The sequence below is a fragment of the Lissotriton helveticus genome, chromosome 3_1 (assembly GCF_964261635.1).
Source record: "Lissotriton helveticus chromosome 3_1, aLisHel1.1, whole genome shotgun sequence".
Lineage (NCBI taxonomy): Eukaryota > Metazoa > Chordata > Amphibia > Caudata > Salamandridae > Lissotriton > Lissotriton helveticus.
This window is the reverse complement of record NC_136061.1, coordinates 397,442,885-397,462,706: the sequence shown is the minus strand read 5'-3', so window position 1 is coordinate 397,462,706 and position 19,822 is coordinate 397,442,885.

The window sequence follows — 19,822 nt, the reverse complement described above, 5'->3', positions numbered from 1 at the left end:
GACAATCAATCAACTCAGATTTGTAGAGCACGGCTAATCACCCGTGAGGGTATCCAAGCGCTAAGTTCTTGCTGGGATCAGTCGAAGAGCCAGGTCTTGAGTCCCTTTCTGAATTCCAGTAGGGAGGATGATGTATGGAGGTGAAAGTGGTTTCAAGACTTGGCGGCGAGGTAGGAGATGGATCGTCCTCTGCTGTAGTTTCGGTGGATGCAGGGAGTGTGTGCAAGGGAGGTAGAGTGTAGGTGTTTGGAGGGTTGGTGGAAGTTCAGTCGATGGTTGATGTATGTTCGTCCTTGATCATGGAGGGCCTTATAGGTGTGTGTCAGAATCTTGAATTGCCATCTTTTCTGGATGGGGTGCCAGCTAAGGTTCCTGAGGTGGGGGCGGGTGGGTCAGTTTGAGGCGGTAGTAGAGATTGCTCCGCTCCAGATCGAGTGTTTGTGATCGGGCGGAGCCTGCACGCAAATAAATGCTGCTGACAGTGGCGGAAGAGCACTTTGCGTTCCAGTAAACGCGCATGTCTTCCACCCTCAGTAGAGCACTCACCTGCTTCTGGGTCACTCGCCTTCTCTGTGGGAACTCTCACTGGGTTGCACACGATGGCTCCCACGCCTGCTGCTCGCCAGCTCCTCGCTCTTGCTGCTTACCGGCTACCCACTCCTGATGACACGCGAGCTCCTGCTTCTGATTTACACCGGCTCCTGTTCCTGATTCTCACCGGCTCCTTTCTCTTGTTGCACACTGGTTCCCCACTCCTGCCACACTCAGGCTTCAGCTCCTGTTACCACGCTGGCCCCATCTCCTGGTGTACGCCAGCACTTCTACTCTTTGCTGCCCTCTCCTAAAAGAAAGAACAAACAGCCAGAATTAAGATACAAGAAACGCCAATAGTGTGGTAACCCTACATATTTAAGAAGTAATTAAAATAAATACTCATCTGAATGTTTGGTTTTCCATATGAGTTGGTGATCTTGTTTGTCTTTTGCATCTGTCTGAAAAACATAAAAATACCACAAATAATTCAGTGTGTTCCTGAAGAAAAGGAACCCTTATTTCCTATTTAGCCCCACACTTTTTTGTGTTATCCATTAATTGGAAATGTTTCTAATCCAGATTGTCAATGGTTAGTTTATTTACTTTAGAGATCCGGTGAACAACCGTTACAACGAAATTATTACAACGCACTACCATTACAACGTGGTCATTACAACGCAAACCATTACAACGCATTGCGCTGGGGGGCGCTCTAGGATAGGGAATAAGTTTAATTTACTATCCAACACCTTCCCTAGTGTCCACGGGGACTGGAGTTGGAATAGTAAATTAAACTATTCACTATCCAGCACCCCAAAGCGCTATGCGTTGTAATTGATTGCGATGTAAAAACCGCGTTGTAAAGGCAGGCGTTGTAATAGCCTGCGTTGTAACGTCATACATCCTAGAGATCCATATGGGGCATTTTTTAATTCTTATTTTTTACACCAGAGGTTAGTAGTCTCCACATTGCCAAAACATATAAGACAACACTTAAATACATAACCCAACTACCTTCTTTTTGCCAACTTAGGTAATCCTCTGATCAGCAGCAATTTTACATGTAATTTCTACTAAGTGGAAGAGGGGAAATGTACACGGAGGTCACTGTATTACAACTACGCATAGAATGATCTAAATATACATTAAAGAACACCTATTGCTAGCTACTATTGATATACGTTTTTCTTTCCTATCATCATTATAGGCACTCATAGGAAGTCTCCGAACTCTACTGACGATCTTACTGGAAGGAATCTTGTCTCCCCTTTTCTTCCCCTCTTCCCCCATTACACCCTTCTGCTTTGACTGTGTTGGGCATTGAGGTGGGTGTGAGACGTTGTGACTTAGTCTCATCCTCTCACATCTCGCTCCTGCGAAAACCAGGTGAGACTGACAGCGATTGAGGATAAGTCTAGCAGCTGAGACTACCAGTGTGAGACCTTTTAGCCAGCAGTCCACATTCCCATGGTGTGCGGTTTCGAGTCACTCTTCCCATCGACTGCCCGTCAACCCCCCGGGGGCAATTGGGGGGGAGGGGTTTCACTGGGGTGGCCGCAGCGGTGGGATATGAAGGGCCCAAAGAGAGGTCTTCAGGTTAGGCCCCATCCAGTCAGCAGCCAGGGGGCGGGCCCCACAACAACGGTGGTGAGGGAAAAGGGGGGAAATCTTTTCTGTCCGTCACCCCTGGCCGTTTGCTTACCGGAGTGTCTGGGGGGCATGGGGAGTCTGTTAACTGCCACTGGGGCACCGCCGCAGCCCCTTCCCCACACAGAGCATTATCTGCCTTGGGGCCTCCATTGCCGCCATCTCTCAGAGCACCCCAGGGTAGAATCTCAGTCCGGGCCTTGTTGCTTCTCCGGCCCGATTCAGGGGCCCCCGGTTATGAGGCACATTGGCGGAGGTACAGGTCGAGTCGGGCAACGCGGGCCCGTAGGTTCACGTATGGGGACTTGCTGCGGGGCCCGAATGCCGGAGCCCCAGCAGCCCAGCAGCCCAGCGCCCTCGGTTGCGGACCGGACTTCCGCCTACCTTGTGGCTATCTGCAGGGTGTTCGCAGGGCGCCCCCAGCAGTCCAGGGTATCCCTTGGATCTTCTCTTCACTTGGGGTCCAGATCGGTCACCCAGAGCCGTCCAATGCTGCACTTGCGCCTCTAGGATGCAGGTGCCGGGCTCTGAGCAGATTACCTGTGTCAGTCCAGGCCCTGGCACCACCCCGACCCCAAGCTCCTCTTTGCTCCGGTGCGGGTCTCGGCCTCAGGTCTTCCTTCCCCGTCACTCATCAAGGCGGCCGTGGGGGAGTGGAGGCCAGCCTCAGATCGCAGCCGTCCATCCAGATGTTCTCGGGCTGCACATTGGCCCCGGCTCAGTGCCTCATTACACCGGTGCACGCACCTCCCCGTTCAAGGGGTTGGAGTGATCGGCTGCACCAGATTACCTCCTGAGTCGCGGGGGGCCTTGGCCAGTCACGCCACACGCCGATGATCAGCTTCAGTGGCTCGGGTGTCTGGGCCTCTCTGCCATCTTGAGTAGGCTGCCAGGCAGGATCCTGGCAGACAGCGTCACTGATCTGCCAGCGGCTCCGCTTCACACTGGGGTAAGCTGCATGAGTTTGGGGGTTGATCACCAGCTGTTGGGTCGCCTTAATTGCAACGATAATAACGGATGGCTTGAGCGAATGACGGAGGGGTCCAGAGCACTCTTAGAGTGCGACCGCCATCTTGACGCTCCAATCCACGCCACCCTAATGTGCTATTTTTAAGAACATTTCCTTGCCCGTGGTTCTGCAAGAGGAGGCTCTAGCTCTATGTATGATATCATGGCACGCTCTGGGGTAGAATTTGTGCTTGAGTTCAGACTCCCATCGGCTCTTCGCAGGGAACGTATTGCTCTGTCTAGGAGTATTCAGGAAGGCATATATATCCGACAGCAGGTACCTATCTGAGATCCGAGTTATGAACCACACCTCAAACTTGGTTAGGGGGCGTCTAGCATGGGGGTACACCTGTGGCTGGGTCACCCAGTGGCGAAGGGCAAGGTATTGCCAGTACGTGTTTTCTGGGACACCGAAATCTGAGACAAGGCGAGGGAATTCCATCACACCCTTTTCATTGAAAAGATCACCAATTCTTTAGCAATTGGCCTCTTTCCAGCAGATATAGCCATTTCCTGTTCTTGCCGGGGGGAAATCTGGGTTGCCTATAAAAGGGATTAGAGGCGGCATAGCGGTCGAGAGGCCACACGGCTCCTGCACTCTATCCCACACTCCGAGACACATAGACTCCGGGTGGTCGGTGCCGCTTTGGGAGCCATGGTACTTTCCAAACATGCATACCCACTATTGAGCAGTCAATAAAGCACCAGTGCTTCTCTGACTCCAATATTTACCAGTCGGTAATGTATTGCAGTTTTGCTGCTTGGAAGTATCTCTCCAGGTGCGGGATGCTGAGCCCCCATCCAGTCTCAGATAAGTCAGGTGTTGAGCCATCTGTGCTCTCTTCCCTCCCCATATGTAGCTCCAGAATGAGATGCTGCAGCTGTGCCAACAGCCTAGGTGGGGGCCGTAGCGGGAGTGTCTGCATTACATATAGAATACGTGGCAAGATGGTCATTTTATTGGCCGACAGTCTACCCAGCCACAACAGTGTGCTGTTTCCAATTTAAAAGTTCCCCCCTGATTTCATCTAAAAGTGTTGAGTAATTCACCTGCCCAATCTTGTCGAACGTGGAGAATATCTGTAAACCTATATATGGGACGCCTTCGGAAGCTCACGTAAATGAGAACCCTGTTGCCAGGTGCTGTTGTACAGGCTTAGGGAGGATCAGGCTACGGGCATGTGTTTTTTGGATGTTAAACTTAAAGCCAGAGGCCCGACTGAAGGTTTCAATCTTGCCCAATAAGGAGGGCAGTGAGCTTAGTGGCTGAGTGAGGTAGGGTACATCATCACCTGCAAAGAGCGATATTTTATCCTCTCTATCTCCTATCCTAATCCCTGAGATATCTGGGTTTTGGCGTGTTCCATATAGATAGTATAGAGCAGGGGCGATAGAAGGCACCCCTGCTGTATCTCCCACCTGATTGAAAGGCGACCCCATTCACTCTGATCCGTGCCTGCGGGTTGTTGTATATGCAATCCACCCATCACAGAAAATGGTCTCCAACCGCAAATCTGCATAGCACCTGTTTCAGGTGTGGCCAGTGGACCCGATCGAATGTCTTTTCGGCATCCACCGAGAGCAGCACCGCAGGTAGGTGAATGCTTTGGACTTTGTCCAAGAGATGACACATCCACTGCATCCCGTCGCTACAGTTATTATCCGAGATGAACCCCGACTGATATGGGCCTACGAGTCCCTGCATGTATGGTTCCAGTCTAGCTGCGTGTATACTCGTAAAGATTGTCAGATCGACATTTAATAAAGATGTGGGGCGGTGGGATGCACAGTCCAGCTGGTCTTTGCCTGGCTTAGGTATCACAACAACCTCTGCCATGGTCATGGTTGGAGTCAGGGTTCCGGTAGCGCTAAAGGAGTTAAAAAGACGAACCAGCAATGGGGCTAGATCATTGGCAAAGAGCTTATAAAAATCGGTCAAGAATCTGTCTTCCCCAGGAGCCTTCCCGGAGGTGAGTCCTCGGATGGCTCGTAAAACCTCGTCCAAATGGATATCTGCATCCATTTTTTTCGCATCCAGGGAGGGGGGGAGACACCGGGTCCAGTCTGTCTGCTGTGTATAAGTCGGTGTAAAAAGACTCAAAAGTAGCAGCGATGTCAGAGTCTGCCCGAAGAATCTCGCCCTGAGGGTTTCTGATCCCTACAATACAATGTGCATTTATTTGGGCGCGTAGCATATTTGCCAGAAGCTACCCGGCTTTGTTTCCTCCCTCGTAATAGCGCTCCTAGGTGCGCAAGAGAGAGTACTCTGCTCAATCATAGCCCAGTGCATTTAGCTGCTGTCTAGCAGCGTTGAGCTGCCGCCTGACTTGGACCACTACCGTGTCGCTGTGCACCCCCTCTAATTCTTTAATCTGCAATTCCAAGTATTCCCGTTTTTCTCTTCTGTCCCTATTCAAGCCTGCGAAAATTGCTAAAAAATGCCCTTGAATGACGGCCTTCAGTGCATCCCAAAGCAGGTAGACCGAAGTCGAGCTGTCATCGTTGATCTCTAAATATGTCTGTATTGTTGCACGTATCTCTTTGATGTTACCATCGTATGCGATCAGTTTATGGTTGAGCCTCCACGAACTCTGTCTCAGGGGTCCACCCTCAAGGTGCAGCTCGAGGGAGATCGGCGAGTGGTCTGAAAACGCAGCGGTCCCAATCGCGACCTCTTGTGTGTCCCTCGTGACCCGCGAGGAAGTGAAAAACGAGTCTATGCGCGCATAGGTTTGATGGGCCGCTGAAAAAAATGTATACTCCCTAGCGTTGGGATATCGATGTCTCCAGGCGTGGGTCAACCCCACATCTCCCTATTTTTTCAGCATGGAGTCCGAGAGAGCCCCGGAGTGACCCATGCTTTGCGCACATCTATCTAGTTGTGCTTCTGAGACTATATTGAAGTCTCCCCCCAAAATGAGATCCTCGTCTGGTAATTCTAGGATCATATTCAGTGTGTCTCTGAGGAATACTTCTTGATGCTCATTTGGACCAATAAATAGATGCGATTATGTATGTGTGATTCCCCACTGCTATTCTCAATGCCAGTTCTCTGCCAGGTACCTCTGTATGCATACCCAGGACTGAGCCTGAAAAGTGTGTTATGAAGAGGACTGACACACCCACCTTTTTCCCCGCCGTGGAAGAAAAATACTGCCTGTCTAACCATCTGGATCGGAGGCGCTACCAGTCAGCTCTTATTTATTTTGAAGGTTTTATATAGCGCGAACAAGACCATTGCGAGTATCAGAGCACTTTAGATGACAAGTAGAATATATATAGAATATATTACGATATAGTGAACCACAAAATAAGTAAGTTATACATACATCTAGTTCAAGAGAAGACAGTGCTAAGCTAGCGCAAAACAGCAAAGATAAACAGAAGGACGAATATGAGCGAAGAAAAGCAAGTAATATAGTACAGTGAATAGACATAGAGTTCATGTGAATTGAGCCATGAGGATAGCTTTCACTTCTCTTTTGAAGGAGGCAGAGGAAGGGTTCATTCTAGTTTCACTGGGCAAAGCGTTCCATATCCTCGGAGCTATACCTGAGAAGGACCGGTTATACGTTTTTTCTTGGCAAATCGTTGAGGTTGTAGGAGAAGAGTCTTGGCACTCCTGGAAGCTCTGCTGCCCGCTGAGAGCACCAGTTTCTGAGCTAGGTATTGTAGGGCGTTGTGGTAGAGGGCCTTGCGTGTCATACAAGCGATTTTTAAATTAATTCTGGCTTCAAACGGTAGCCAGTTGAGGGCTCTCAGGTCTGGGGATATGTGGGCGTTTCTCTTAGAACATGTGATGAGTCTCGCAGCTGAGTTGATCGTGGCTCTTAGCGGGGCTGTCGATGACCTAGAACTAGGGCTTGAACTGCTTGTTTGAAATCGAAGGCGGGCAGATAGGGTTTCAGTTTTCGCAGGGTCTTTAGGTGGAAGTTGGCTCCCTTTGTTGAGGCGCTGATGTGTTTCTGCATCTTAAGGGTACTGTCCAGTGTTACCCCTAGAGATTTTGCTGAGTCGACTATGAGCGGTTGTCCATTGAGAGCTGTTAGGTGCTTCATCCAGTCTATGATAGTGTGAGTTTTGCTAGGGGGAGCGATTACAAGGTATTCCGTTTTGAGGGAGTTAAGTTTCAAGTGGGTTTCGGCCAGCCATATTTGGGTTTTTTGTAGTGTGGTGTTGAGAGATTTGATGTCTTCCAGAGAGTGGATTTTGATGTATATTTGGGTGTTGTCCGCATACATGTGGAAGTGTATTTTGGAGAGGCTGAGAAGATCAGTGAGGGGTTCCATGAAAAGGGTGAATAGGGTGGGAGAGAGGGAGGAGCCTTGTGGAACTCCCAGAGTGACATACGAGGGGATGGACATGGATTGGTTGACCTTGAATCTTTAGGATCTAATTTGGAGGAAAGAGTCGAACCAGTTAAATACACTTCCAGACAAACCCATTCTGTGTTTCAAGAGATTCAGCAGGTTGTCGTGTTTGACGGTGTCGAAAGTTGATGGCAGGTCGAGTAGGATTAGAAGAGAGGCTTCATTTTGGTCAAGGATTTTTAGAGCGTCGTCTAATACATGTGTCATGGCCGATTCTGTGCTGTGACCTGCTCTGAAATCAGATTGAAATTGGTTCAGCAGGTTGAAACGATCAATGTGACTGTTCAGTTGTATGTTAACACATTTTTCCAGGAGTTTGGCTAACATACGGATGTTAGAGATCGGGCGATAGTTATTAGGGTCCGCGGGGTCCGCTGTGGGTTTCTTTAGGATAGGCGAGACCTGCCCCGTTTTCAAAGTGTCTGAAATGGATCCTTGAAGAAGGGAAGTATTAATGATCTTGGTCCAGAGGGGTAGTAAGAGAGGAGTGAAGTCTTTTATGTAGTTTGCCGGGAGCGGGTCAGTGAAGTGATTGGAGGGTTTCAGCGCGTTTAACGTTTTTAATATGGTATCTTCACTGTAAGTGTTGAAATGGGACCACGATGCATTGTTTTTTATTTTAAATACCGGGAGATCATTAGCTGGGGCACCAGCTAGGGACAGTGCTCTCTTTCAGGTCTGAGATGGAGATTAGGTCCTTGAGTAGATCTGATTTAATGGATTCTGTTTTAGAGGCGAAGAAGGAGGCAAATTCATCACAAGGGGGAATAGAGAGAGGGTTGGTGTTGAAGACCTTAGGTAGGCTCTGGGTTTGGGCTTTGATAAGAAAAGTTTTTTGGGGCGGTTCTTGGCTAGGTCTAGTTGAGACTTGAAGAAATCAGGTTTAGATTTTCTGATTTTTCTAAAATAAGCGTTTCTGGAGGTTCTGAGAAGTTTGAGGTCAGTTGAGGGTGTAGCTCTCCAGCGTCGTTCAATTACTCTGTCATCATTTAGCCTCCCATCGTACCATGGTTTGGAATCTTTTGAGGAAGTTCTCTTCAGTTGCAATGGGGCAATTTTGTCTAGGAGGTTGTTCATTGAGTGAAAGTAGTAATTTGTCAGCCCCTGAACATCAGCCAGGTCTTGTAAATGTAAATGTAAATGTACATGTATTTATATAGCGCAAATCACCGACCCGGTATCTAAGCGCTTGCTTAGGGAACCCGTCCTGGCATTCCCCTGTGAGATACCCCGGCAGGGTATCCACAAGGTGAAAGCCAGGCATCCCGCCGCGAGGGGCCGTAGTGGAGATTAAGCAAGCTATTGCCCAGAGTCACAGAGTGTGACCCCGTGAGTTGAGTAGGCACCGGAGCGAGAATTGTCGAGACCGTGGAACTTTTGAGCCCGAGACCCGCCGAGGCGGGGAATCGAACCCTGGTCCACGGCCGATCTCAGCTTCCGGGTCTGCCGCCTCTAACCACTGAGCCACGCTTCTCCCGGGGGACTAAGAGGGTTTGAGTTATCTAAGGCTGTGAGTTTAGATCCGACGTTTTTAGGTTTCTCTTCTAGATCTTGGTTCTCATGGGTTGTGTAGGGAGTCGTGTGATGGTGTCCGAGATTTGGAATGTATTGACATGATGGTCAGACCAGTCGCAAGGGAGTATCAAGTCGAGCTGAGTGGAGTCTGCTTTGGAGATTATTAGGTCGAGAGTTGCACCCTTGTCATGTGTTGGGCTGTTACATATTTGGATGAGATTGAGGTCTGTGAGGTAGGCTTTGAGGTTGTTTACCCCTGGGTCGTTCTGATCGTCCCAGTGAAGGTTGAAATCCCCTAAGAAAATTTGCTTAGATTGTTGGTTGTCATTTGAAGCTAGAATGTCCATGAAGTGTTCTATGAAAGTGAGGTTATCTCCCGGAGGATGGTAGAAGGCGTGAAGAGAGCAGATTTGTTTGTTGTTATTGGCGATGTTTAAGCATAGGTATTCGCACGATGATATTGCAGGGGCATTGGCGTTGGTCGCTGTTAGGCCGATCTGGTGAATGCAGGCTATCCCACCGCCAGGCCTGTCGGCTCTGTTGAGTCTGGTTATGTTATAGTTAGGGGGTAGCAAGATGTCCATGATGGGAGTAGATGTTTTATTTAGCCAGGTTTCTGTTAGGATCATAATGGCTGGTTTGTTCATGATAAGTAGGTCAGCTATATCGGCTGCATGTCTAGAGGAGGACCTGCAGTTAAGGAGGATACAGCTTATCCGTGGCAGGGAGATGATTGTGGTGGGTTCGGCAGTGATGGGGATTCTAGTGAGGTTATTTTATACAATGCCTCTGGAATTGAGTCTGCTGGCTCTATGAGTGTTGAGCAGAATGGCTGGTATTCGGGAGTCTGTAAGCGGGCTAGCTGGACTAACTGGAAATCCCGCGCTCTGAGGAGGGTGAGGCTGCTCGTAAGAGCGGAGGAGGGCCCCTAGATCTGAGTCAGATAGAAGGTTAGACCCCCTTATTAGGCGGGAAATGGCATTAGGGAGTGGGATTGTGCTTCAACGTGGAGAGCTGTGAGCTTGGGAGTTTGCAGGATGACGATGGATGCGACTATAGACCTTGGGGGATGGGGACGGATTGTATATCTGTTTAATGCAAGTGGACTTGGTTTGTTGTACAATAAGGTTGTGAAGGGTTCGGATGTCTGATTTGACTTGTTGAAGGGTTAATAATAGCAAGTCAAGTCTGTTGTCAGGCATGATAGTTTCATTATTGGAAGGGTGGACAGACGGAGTAGACTGTGTAGTGGCTTCTATAGATACTGGAGTGTCCAGAGCAGTGGGGAAAACGGTGGGGCTGAGGGGCCAAAGGGAGGAGCTGAGAGTAGAGGGGGGAGGGTGAGATATGGGGAGCGGGGTGAGTGGTTTGGGTGGTGTCCCTGCTGGGATCCAATGGGGAATTGGAGGGGGTGTTAAGCTGATGGGAGGAGCTGGTAGAAAAGGTGGAAGTAGGGAGAGAAGGAGGGGGCAAAAGTGTATAGTGAGGAAGGAAGGTGGGATCCAATGGGGTATTGGTGGGGCTGTTAAGCAGGAGGGAGGAGCTGAGAGTAGAGGAGGGGGATGGAGGGTGCGAATGTGCAGGGTGAGGAGGGAAATTGAGTGGATTGGTGATGTGACTGAGTGAGAGGGCTGTGAGGTGGAGTGAGTTGTTGGGTGGGTTGCCGTCGAGGTCTGAAGGTATTGTTGGGGGGAAGGGGTCTGGGAGTTCTGATTCACTTCGGATCAGGATGGGAGTTGAAGATATCTGCATGCATGGATGGAGAGGAGGGGCGTGTTAGAGTGACTCTCTATTTAATGAGCGGAAAAACGTGATCAATCAAGTTGAGGTTGTGGTTGTTGGATTGGATTAGGATGATACCATTATGATAAATACTAACGGTAGCAGCTGCGTTGAAGAATACGGAGAGGAGGATAGATAAGGCGAAGCCGTGCGCTATTTTCTTCATGTTAGAGACCTTAAAGAGAGCGAGAAAGGCTTTTCTCCATTGAGCTCTTCATTTAGTGTAGAATATGATGTCGTTCTTAATGAGCTCATTGTTCATTGAGAAGTAAGGGTCAGAGATAGGGGTTTCCGGATGAGACTTTAATAAGTTGTGTTTGAAGCCCTTGGCTACTTTTTATGAGAGGTGCGGAGGGTATGTGATGGAGTAGGTGCATTTGCCGGAGCGCTCCATAGTGTAGGTGTCACTGAATAAGGGAGGAAGGTCCGATGTGAAGCAGTCTAGGTAGTCTAGGCTGGATGTGCTCTTAGAGGGGACCGTTTAACAGGATAATGAGAGGAGTTGATCTTTATGGGAGGAGGGGAGACCGGGTAGTGATGGAAGCTGTCCTAACGGGGGTAGATGAATCAAGGCTGAGAGAGAAGCTGCCCAAGGTGAGGTGACAGAAAATCTTTTTATGAAAAGTTAGGACGGTCCAAGATGGCTATATTGATCACTGGCTAGTGAGGATCTGGAGTTGTAGTCTTTTTTCTATTTCTAGAGTTGTAGTCCTTTTTTTCTATTTCATGATAAGAGATTCAAAGTGGTAGTCCTTTTTATATGATAATTAGTTGCGGCCATTTTGGGAGCACAGTGGAGGAGGTGATGATGGATGCTGCAATAACGGGGGTGGGTGACTCAGGTTGAGAGAAAAGCTGCCCACGGTGGGGTGTCAGAAAACCTTTTTTTATGAAAAGGTAGTACAGTCAAAGATGGCTATATTGATCACTGGCTAGTGAGGATCCAGAATTGTAGTCCTTTTTCTATTTCTAGCGTTGTAGTTCTTTTTCTATTACAGGATAAGAGATTCAGAGTGGTAGACCTTTTTCTGTGATAATTAGCTGTGGACATTTTGGGTGCTCAGTGGAGGAGGTAATGAAGTCTTCTTTCTATTACCAATAGAGCAGTGACTCATGGGGGGTAGTCCTTTTTCCACTTTAAGAGCAGATGCGGCCATTTTGATATGTAGAGAATATCTGGTGAGGAAAAGGCTGAGCTAATACCTATATTGCTCCGAAGTTATTGAAGACCATGCCAGAAGAGAAATGTCTTTAGCTCTGATCATGCTCACCGGAGGTCCACTGTTCTCCTTCCCCCACCCTGATCCGATATATGGTCTTCTTAAGGTGCCATATCTAAGAACTATGCAGGGAAGCAACCTTGCTTTTAGATTGTATTGTAAGCCCCTGCCCATATCCCCTCCAATGCCGAGAGGAGGACCGGAGGCTGTCTCGGAGGGAGAGCAGGAGGAGAGAGGGTAAGTCCTGAGGTGCCCACTCACAGCAGAGATTGGTGGCGGGGGGCGGGACTGGGGTCAGATGGGGCGCTGGCCCGTTACCTTGCTGTAGCGCAGTCAAGACAGAGTCCGCTGCGTCAGTCGCGCTCCTTCTTCGAGCCGGTAGAAAAGAGTCTTCAGATTCTCCACGAAGACCCGTCTGGTGTCCGCACTACTCCCGAAGCTCCGACCTTTGAGGGCTCCAGGCGCAGCTCCGCCATGAAGCTCCAGGGCCTTTAGTCTTCAGGCAGCTCCCACGCTGCGCAGATGAACAGGAGCTCCTTCGTTCGTTCCAAGGGGGTGTCAGGACACCCGAGCACTCCGGTGGCAGCCTCGACCAGTCATCTGCGAGAGGGGAGGCGTCCCACGCTCAGGCACGCTCCAATTATAGCTCCGGCAGAGACGTAGGGGCTGGCATCGATGGAGGATCGTCCTCCGCCTGAACGTGCCCCTCAGTTGTTGTTCTGTTGTTCTGAGGGTACCGTCCGTGTCCACCGCCACTAACGGGGATCCAGGGCACCATCGCCTCGTCTGAGTTCCACAATCCCGGTATCCTGGCATCAATTAGCACGCCGCCACTAGGGGAGGCTCCACTGACCAGCGCGTGACTGCGCATGCGCGGAGACAGGACGCCTACTTAATGCTCCTCCTCTAGCGTAGCGGGATCGCGTAGCGGGCGCGTCCTCGCGTGGCCGGAGTCGTGCCAGAGTCCTGCCCGTCTGCGCCCGTCCGCGACAGGACGTGCTGGACGTGGCTGGCTCTGGCTATTGACTATTGACTATTACTCCTTCCTGGGTTCATCATGCGGACGTATTCGCGGGATTGCCTGTTTGCCATCGGTCAGGTAAGCCGCTGTTGTACCCTTCCACCGGTACACTCATTGCGTGGCCCATACCATTGCCCCTGTAATGGGTGGGCTCTTGACTCTCCGCGTCCTCTCCCAGGGATTTTGCCCTCGGAGACCCGCCGTACTACCGACATTCCTTCTACCCTGAAGATCTTGAATCTGAATGTGAGGTCTGCGTTGAAACACTACCAGAACATCTATGACCTCATTGAGGAGGAAGCTCCAGACTTATTTGCCATGACTGAAACGTGGCTACAGGATGCCGACACCGCTATCACTAATCTAGCCTGCCCACCCGGCTATTCTATGTACACCTTGAATAGGCGGTGCAGGGGTGGGGGTGTAGCGTTAGTGGTAAAATCCATCTATTCCTGTGTCTGGACTGCCCTAAGCATCTCTGGGTGTGAAAGTGCCTTGTTCAAGGTTTCTGTCAGCCCTGAGTTTACCCTGTCCGGGATGGTCGTCTATCGTCCACCCGGCAGTGATGTGGCGTTCAGAAATGCTTTCCCCGATACTGTTGGCCCTCTGGTTGCAGACTGTGCCAACTTCTCTATCATGGGTGATTTAAATCTGCATTTCGACACCCTTTCTGGCTTGACAGTACGTTCCATCTCCTCTGACTTAGAGGCCTTTCAACTCCCTCAGATGGTTTCCCAGCCTACCCATTCAGGGGGGCATATTCTGGATCCCTTGTTCACTAATCTGCCGGGGATTCAAATTACCTCTGTTTCTCCGGTGGAGTGGACAGACCACTTCTTGGTATCCATTCTATGCCCTGTCTTTGCCACCCCTTCCATCTCTTCGGCTAGATGGGTTCAGAAGAGGGCTTGGAAAAAGCTTCGGTTAGAAGACTTCCATCGTCTTCTATTAGAGGAGCCGCTCGGCCCTTTGACGGATGTAGAAAAGGGGTATGACCTCTTCTGTTCTTGGATCACCAGGGCCTTGGACTCTCTGATACCTATTGTATCAACTAAAATCAATTCCAGAGAGTCGAGTCCCTGGTACGATGGCGCTCTTCGGGCCCTAAAGGGTGCCTGCAGACGGGCTGAGAGGGCTTGGAGGAAGACCTATGGGGCTGATCTAAAAGCTGCATACTCCAGGTCCGTTAAGCTCTACCATCGAGCCATCTGCCGAGCCCGTGCGGCTTTTTATGCCACTGAATTCCGGAACAGTTCTAATCCGTCGAAAGCCATCTTTAAGGCCGTTAAAGATCTTACGACAAAGCGGACTACCTCTACGACCGTAAGCTCTCTTTCCCACTGTGAATCCCTTGCATCCTACTTTCTGGGGAAGGTGCAAGCTATTTATCGGACATTCCCTGGTACAGGGTACAGTGAGGAAAGTACTAATGTGGTTCACCATCAGACTACTCTGCTTGTTTTCCCCCCCCTCACCTTGGACGGCTTTGACAAACTTGCACTGCAAGTTAAATCTGGATCTCCATCCGATCCAGTAAGGCCTGCTCTTTTTCGTGATCAGGCTTTTATGGGGCGTTCAGCTGTATGCTCCCTTGTCAACCTGTCCTTGGAAACGGGAGTTGTTCCAGCTAAGTGGAAACAAGCCGTGGTGTCCCCAATTATTAAAAAGCCCACCCTGGACCCATCTAAGCCTGAAAGTTACCGCCCCATCTCGTTGCTACCCTGGCCAGCCAAGATTGCTGAGGCCCATGTCAATCTGGCCCTGTCTGAGCATTTGGTACGGACCAATGCCCTCGATCCCACACAAAACGGATTCCGTGCTGGGCACAGTACGGAAACCGCGTTACTTGTGATGGTGGAACATCTCCGGGCAAGGTTGGATGCTGGTCAAACGGCGGCGCTTATTTTGTTAGACCTTAGCGCCGCCTTTGACACGGTGGACCACAGCATCCTCCTGCATCGGCTCGAGGAGACTGGTATTGGCGGTCAGGTGCTGCAATGGTTCCACTCCTTTTTAGATGACCGCTCCTTCTGTGTTGCCATCCCTCCCTTCAAGTCCAATTACCAACCGCTGGCCATGGGGGTTCCGCAAGGGTCCTCGCTGAGTCCCACGTTGTTCAACCTTTACGTGAGACCGCTGGCTGATGTCGCTAGGCAGTGGGGCCTAACTTTGGTCTCATATGCCGATGACACACAGCTGGCGGTTACTCTCAGCGGGGACGCGGAAATTGAGGCCCCCAGGTTTCAGTCTGGACTGAAGGCGGTGGCTAGTTGGCTGACAGGCAATTGCCTTCAGCTTAATGCCACAAAGACGGAGGTGATGGTCGTCGGTAAGGGAGTGGAGCTGTGGGGCGACCAATGGTGGCCTTCAGAGTTGGGACCTACTCCGATCCCGGTATCGGAGGTGAAAAATCTGGGGGTATGGCTGGATACCGGCCTCTCCTTTGTAGGGCACACAAAAAAAACTGCGGCCTGTTGTTTTGGACTCCTAAGGGGCTTGAGACCAGTTCTCAAGTTCTTTGATGCCCCAACCAGGCAACTGGTGATCCAGGCTACTGTCATCTCTCGCCTGGATTATGCCAGTTCTCTCCTGGCTGGGGCTAACCAGGCCGAACTAACCCGTCTGCAACGGGTTCAGAATGCCGCGGCGAGAGCGATTGTTGGCCTGCCCAGATTCAGTTCTGTGGCAGGTGTCCTTCGCTCTTTACATTGGCTTCCGGTTAGGAAGCGCATTCTCTTTAAGATTTTGTGTCTTGCCTTTAAGATCCTGAGAGGTATTGGCCCGGAAATCCTGTCGAGCTGTCTTTCTTTTTATGTCCCCACCCGCAGCCTCCGTTCCCAGGGTTTGGCCCTTGCGGTGGTCCCCAGATTCAGGCTCAGTCGCATGGGAGGCCGCTCGTTTAGGGTCATGGCCGCGTCAGCATGGAACTCCCTCCCTGTGGAAATCCGTCTGATGGATGACCTTTTGACCTTCCGGAGGGCGATAAAAACTTTTTTGTTTTAGCTGTGTTGTTTTTACTTTCTGTTGTGTTATGTTCTGCCTTGTCTTTGCGCCGGGACGCTCCTTGGCTGGAGTATCTGTGCGCACAATAAATCACCCTAACATAACATAACATAACACTAACGGGGATCCAGGGCACCGTTGTCTCGTCTGAGGTCCACAATCCAGGACTGCTGGCATCAATCAGCACGAAAGTAAGATAATGCTCCAGTTACTTTTTTTTCTAAGTTAAGTTAAGATTGTGAGTGGGGGGGTCAGATGGAGCTAATAATAGGGATATATGTAAGAAAATCCCTCAGCTAGCGGAGCCCTCTGAGTGAGCTCCTCTCCTGTCGGCCATCCTACTTCTTAGTAAATGGGTCTCTTGCAAGAGACAAATGTCACAATTGATCTCGCTCAACATGCCAAGAAGAGTGCATCTTTTAATAGGTGAATTAAGGCCCCTGACATTAAGGATCACTATCCACACTCTAACTGTTATCATGTGGTCTGATTGCAGGGTCTACTTTGAGTCCCAGTACGAGTGTTTTAGGGAACCCATACTCACCCAACCTCCCTTGAGCCCTCCCTTCCTCCATCCGCCAATCACTGCCCCTATCCTGCTGTGCCTCAATACAGTATACCCCAGTCTGTATCCTTGCTTTGCCTGGCTGAAGGCCTATCTCTGTCAATAAGGGCAGTAAACTGGCAACCCCAAAAGCTGAGTGGAAGAGAGAAAGAAGAAATAAAAGTGCAATGCTGAAAAATTTGGAGAACAAGGAGAGCATCCTTCATTGGATATTTAAAACACCAACGTGTATGGGTCCATGTGACTGGCGGTCGGTCATCATCATCGGGAGAGGGAGCACCTTGCCTCAGGCCGATTTCGGTTGTCATCGGGACCTCATCGTTATATTACATGCCCGGGGCTCATATAATCTGCAGGGCGTCACAAATCAGTCCTTATTGGATTCCTCTGGGTACACTCTATTCTGTAGTTGTCGGAGCAGTGCTTCTCTCTCTTTTTAGCTTTTAAGTTCCCTGGGTTTTGTGTGCTTTTCTCTTACAGTCCTCGGAAGCAGTCTCGGACTCTGGGATGACGTGTCTTCAAGTTGTCAGCCCTCACACTCATCCTCCTCCCGGTTAACGCCGAAAGCCTCTTGGGCTTCCTTCAGGAAACACACCATCCGCAGCTCCTTGTTCCATACAAAGGTCAATCTGAAGGTGTTCAGCGCTGAGTTTGCTATCTTCCTTCTTAGAACTCAGAGAGCAGAGGGTGAAGCTTGGAGAGTTCCCCTCCCCTGCTAAACCGTTGCAATGTGGGGTTCCTCAAGGGTCGGCGTTAAGTCCGACCCTGTTTAATATCTATGTGGCCCCACTTGCTAGGTTAGTTAAATCGCAGGGGATGGAGGTTGTATCATACGCAGATGATACACAGATTATGGTGTCCCTGACCCACTCGGTCAGCACCACTGCGTCCAGCTTTAGGAACTGCATGCAAGTAGTTGCAGAATGGATGATTCGAAATTCCCTAAAGCTGAATGGCGATAAAACTGAGGTGCTGATCTTTGGTAAGGACCAGGATGTCTGGTCCAATGAGTGGTGGCCTCCCTCTTTGGGAGCTTGTCCTACACCATCGCCTTCTGCCAGGAATCTTGGTGTCATTTTTGACACCTCGCTGACTATGAACCTTCAGGTAAATCGAACTGTGGCTACCTGTTGGGGAGTCATCAGGATTCTGAGGAGAATTGTCCACTATCTCTCCCCTCAGGCACGTATGCAGACTGTAGTCGCGTTGGTGTCTTCCCGACTAGATTACTGCAACGCCCTGTATGCAGACATCAATAAGGGCGATATTCAACGCCTTCAGAGCGTGCAGAACGCTGCGGCGAGATTTGTGTTGGACGCCCCCAAGTCTTTCTCTGCCACTCTAGCCAGGAAGAAGCTCCATTGGCTCCCGATCCAGCAAAGAATTGTGTTTAAAATCCTATGTCTGGTTTTTGGAGCGCTTCTGGCTGGACCTTCAGATGCCTTAGGCTCTCTGCTAATTCCCTACTCCCCTAGCAGGAGCCTTCGTTCCTCCAACATGAATCGTCTGTGCATCCCGCGTAGTAAGAAAGTCAGATGGGGCGTCAGGGCCTTTGCCACCGTGGCCCCCCGTTTGTGGCATACTCTCCCTCCGACATAAAGTTACAACCCTCGTTGTCTCTCTTCAGAAAAACATTAAAAACGTGGTGCTTCATTAAGGCTTATCAATAAGCTTGCTATGTGGATTTTCTTTGGGTTAGGCGCCTTGACGCCCTTTGGGCTAAGTAGCGCAATACAAGTCGGATTTAATTCATTCATTCATTCCCCCAACGATAGTGGCTTCCTTTCTCCCTTAGAAAGCTTGTGGCCGGCTTCAGAGCTCTACGACGTTGAAAGGTCCTGAAATATTCCGACCTGAAGGCCCTCAATAGTGATGGTTGCTTTGTCTCTGGCTGCCTTCATTATGACCTCTTTCTGTATGAACGAATGGAGGCAAGTGAGTATATCTTGCTGCTGACCCGGGCCAGACGCCGACCTCCCGGCACGGTGAGTGCAGTCTAGAATGATCTCGATGTCCCTGTGCTCCGGAGCGGCGTGTCGGAAGAAGGGAACCACCCAGTCTTCCAATTTCCCGCCATCTGCCTGAAGTGGCACACCTTTGAGACGAATGTTAGAACATCTTGAACGGTTTTCAAGGTCTTCCAGGCGAAGGCCTAGATCATCGCTGCGGTCCCTGAGGTCCAGTAGCTCTCTGACTTGTTCCGTGAGCTCTTCATCTCTGCGATCACCTGCTTGCTCCATGGAATCCACACGATTTGCAGTTTCTTGGCCGTCAGACTTGAGTTGTCTGATGTCCAAGGCGACATCCTGTCTAAGGGCCGCAAAGTCTTCTCTAAGCATGCCAAAAATCTGTCATAGGAAGCCACGTGTGATCGGCTCTGCCATCTGTTCGCTCGCCGACTCCGTAGCTTTCTCTGGAGGCTGCGGTGGTGGCTGATTGGGCCTATGAGCATCTGCATTTTTAGAGCTCGGTTTCGTCAGGAGGTCCTTGATCATGGGCTCCTTTCTTGCCCGCTGGTTAGACATCTTGGTGGGCTGCTGATATTTAGAACTGGGAGAGCGGGTTTGGGAACAGGAACGGCTCAGAGCCCTGCCTAGTGAGTTGGGCTGTGTGGATTCCCTCCTCTTCTTTCCTGCGTTCTACCGCCTGGGTCCTACGGTGTCCCCACTGACCAGGGTAAAGGCCTTGTGAACCAGCGCAGGTCGCTCCGCCATGTCGCTGACTTCCACCTCTATGCGCCGGGGTGTGGCTTATTTGCAGCTGGGAGCAGCAGACCGGCTAAGCGCCTAGGGCTACAGACATGCCAGTGTCCCTATGAGCCTTTCTTCGTCTGGGGCCCACTCAAGCTAGCCCAGGCCTCATAGACCGAGTCCAGACTGACTCACAGTGGGTCCGCGGACCTGGCTTGGCCCTCTTAGTCTCAGGGGATGGTGCCAGACCTCCTCCATGGGTGCTTGCTTAATACTAGGCCCACTACTCCATTTCCGGCCTGTAGCACCAAAATGGCCACGGCCCACTCAGCCCGCCTCACAGCTCCAGTCTGGGCGTTTGCAGACTCCACTATAATCCGGAGCCACCACAGGTCATCGCCTCTCCTGTTTGTATTACGGCCAGTCTCAAAGGTGACCAACAGCCCTGGTCCAAAGATCCAACTCGG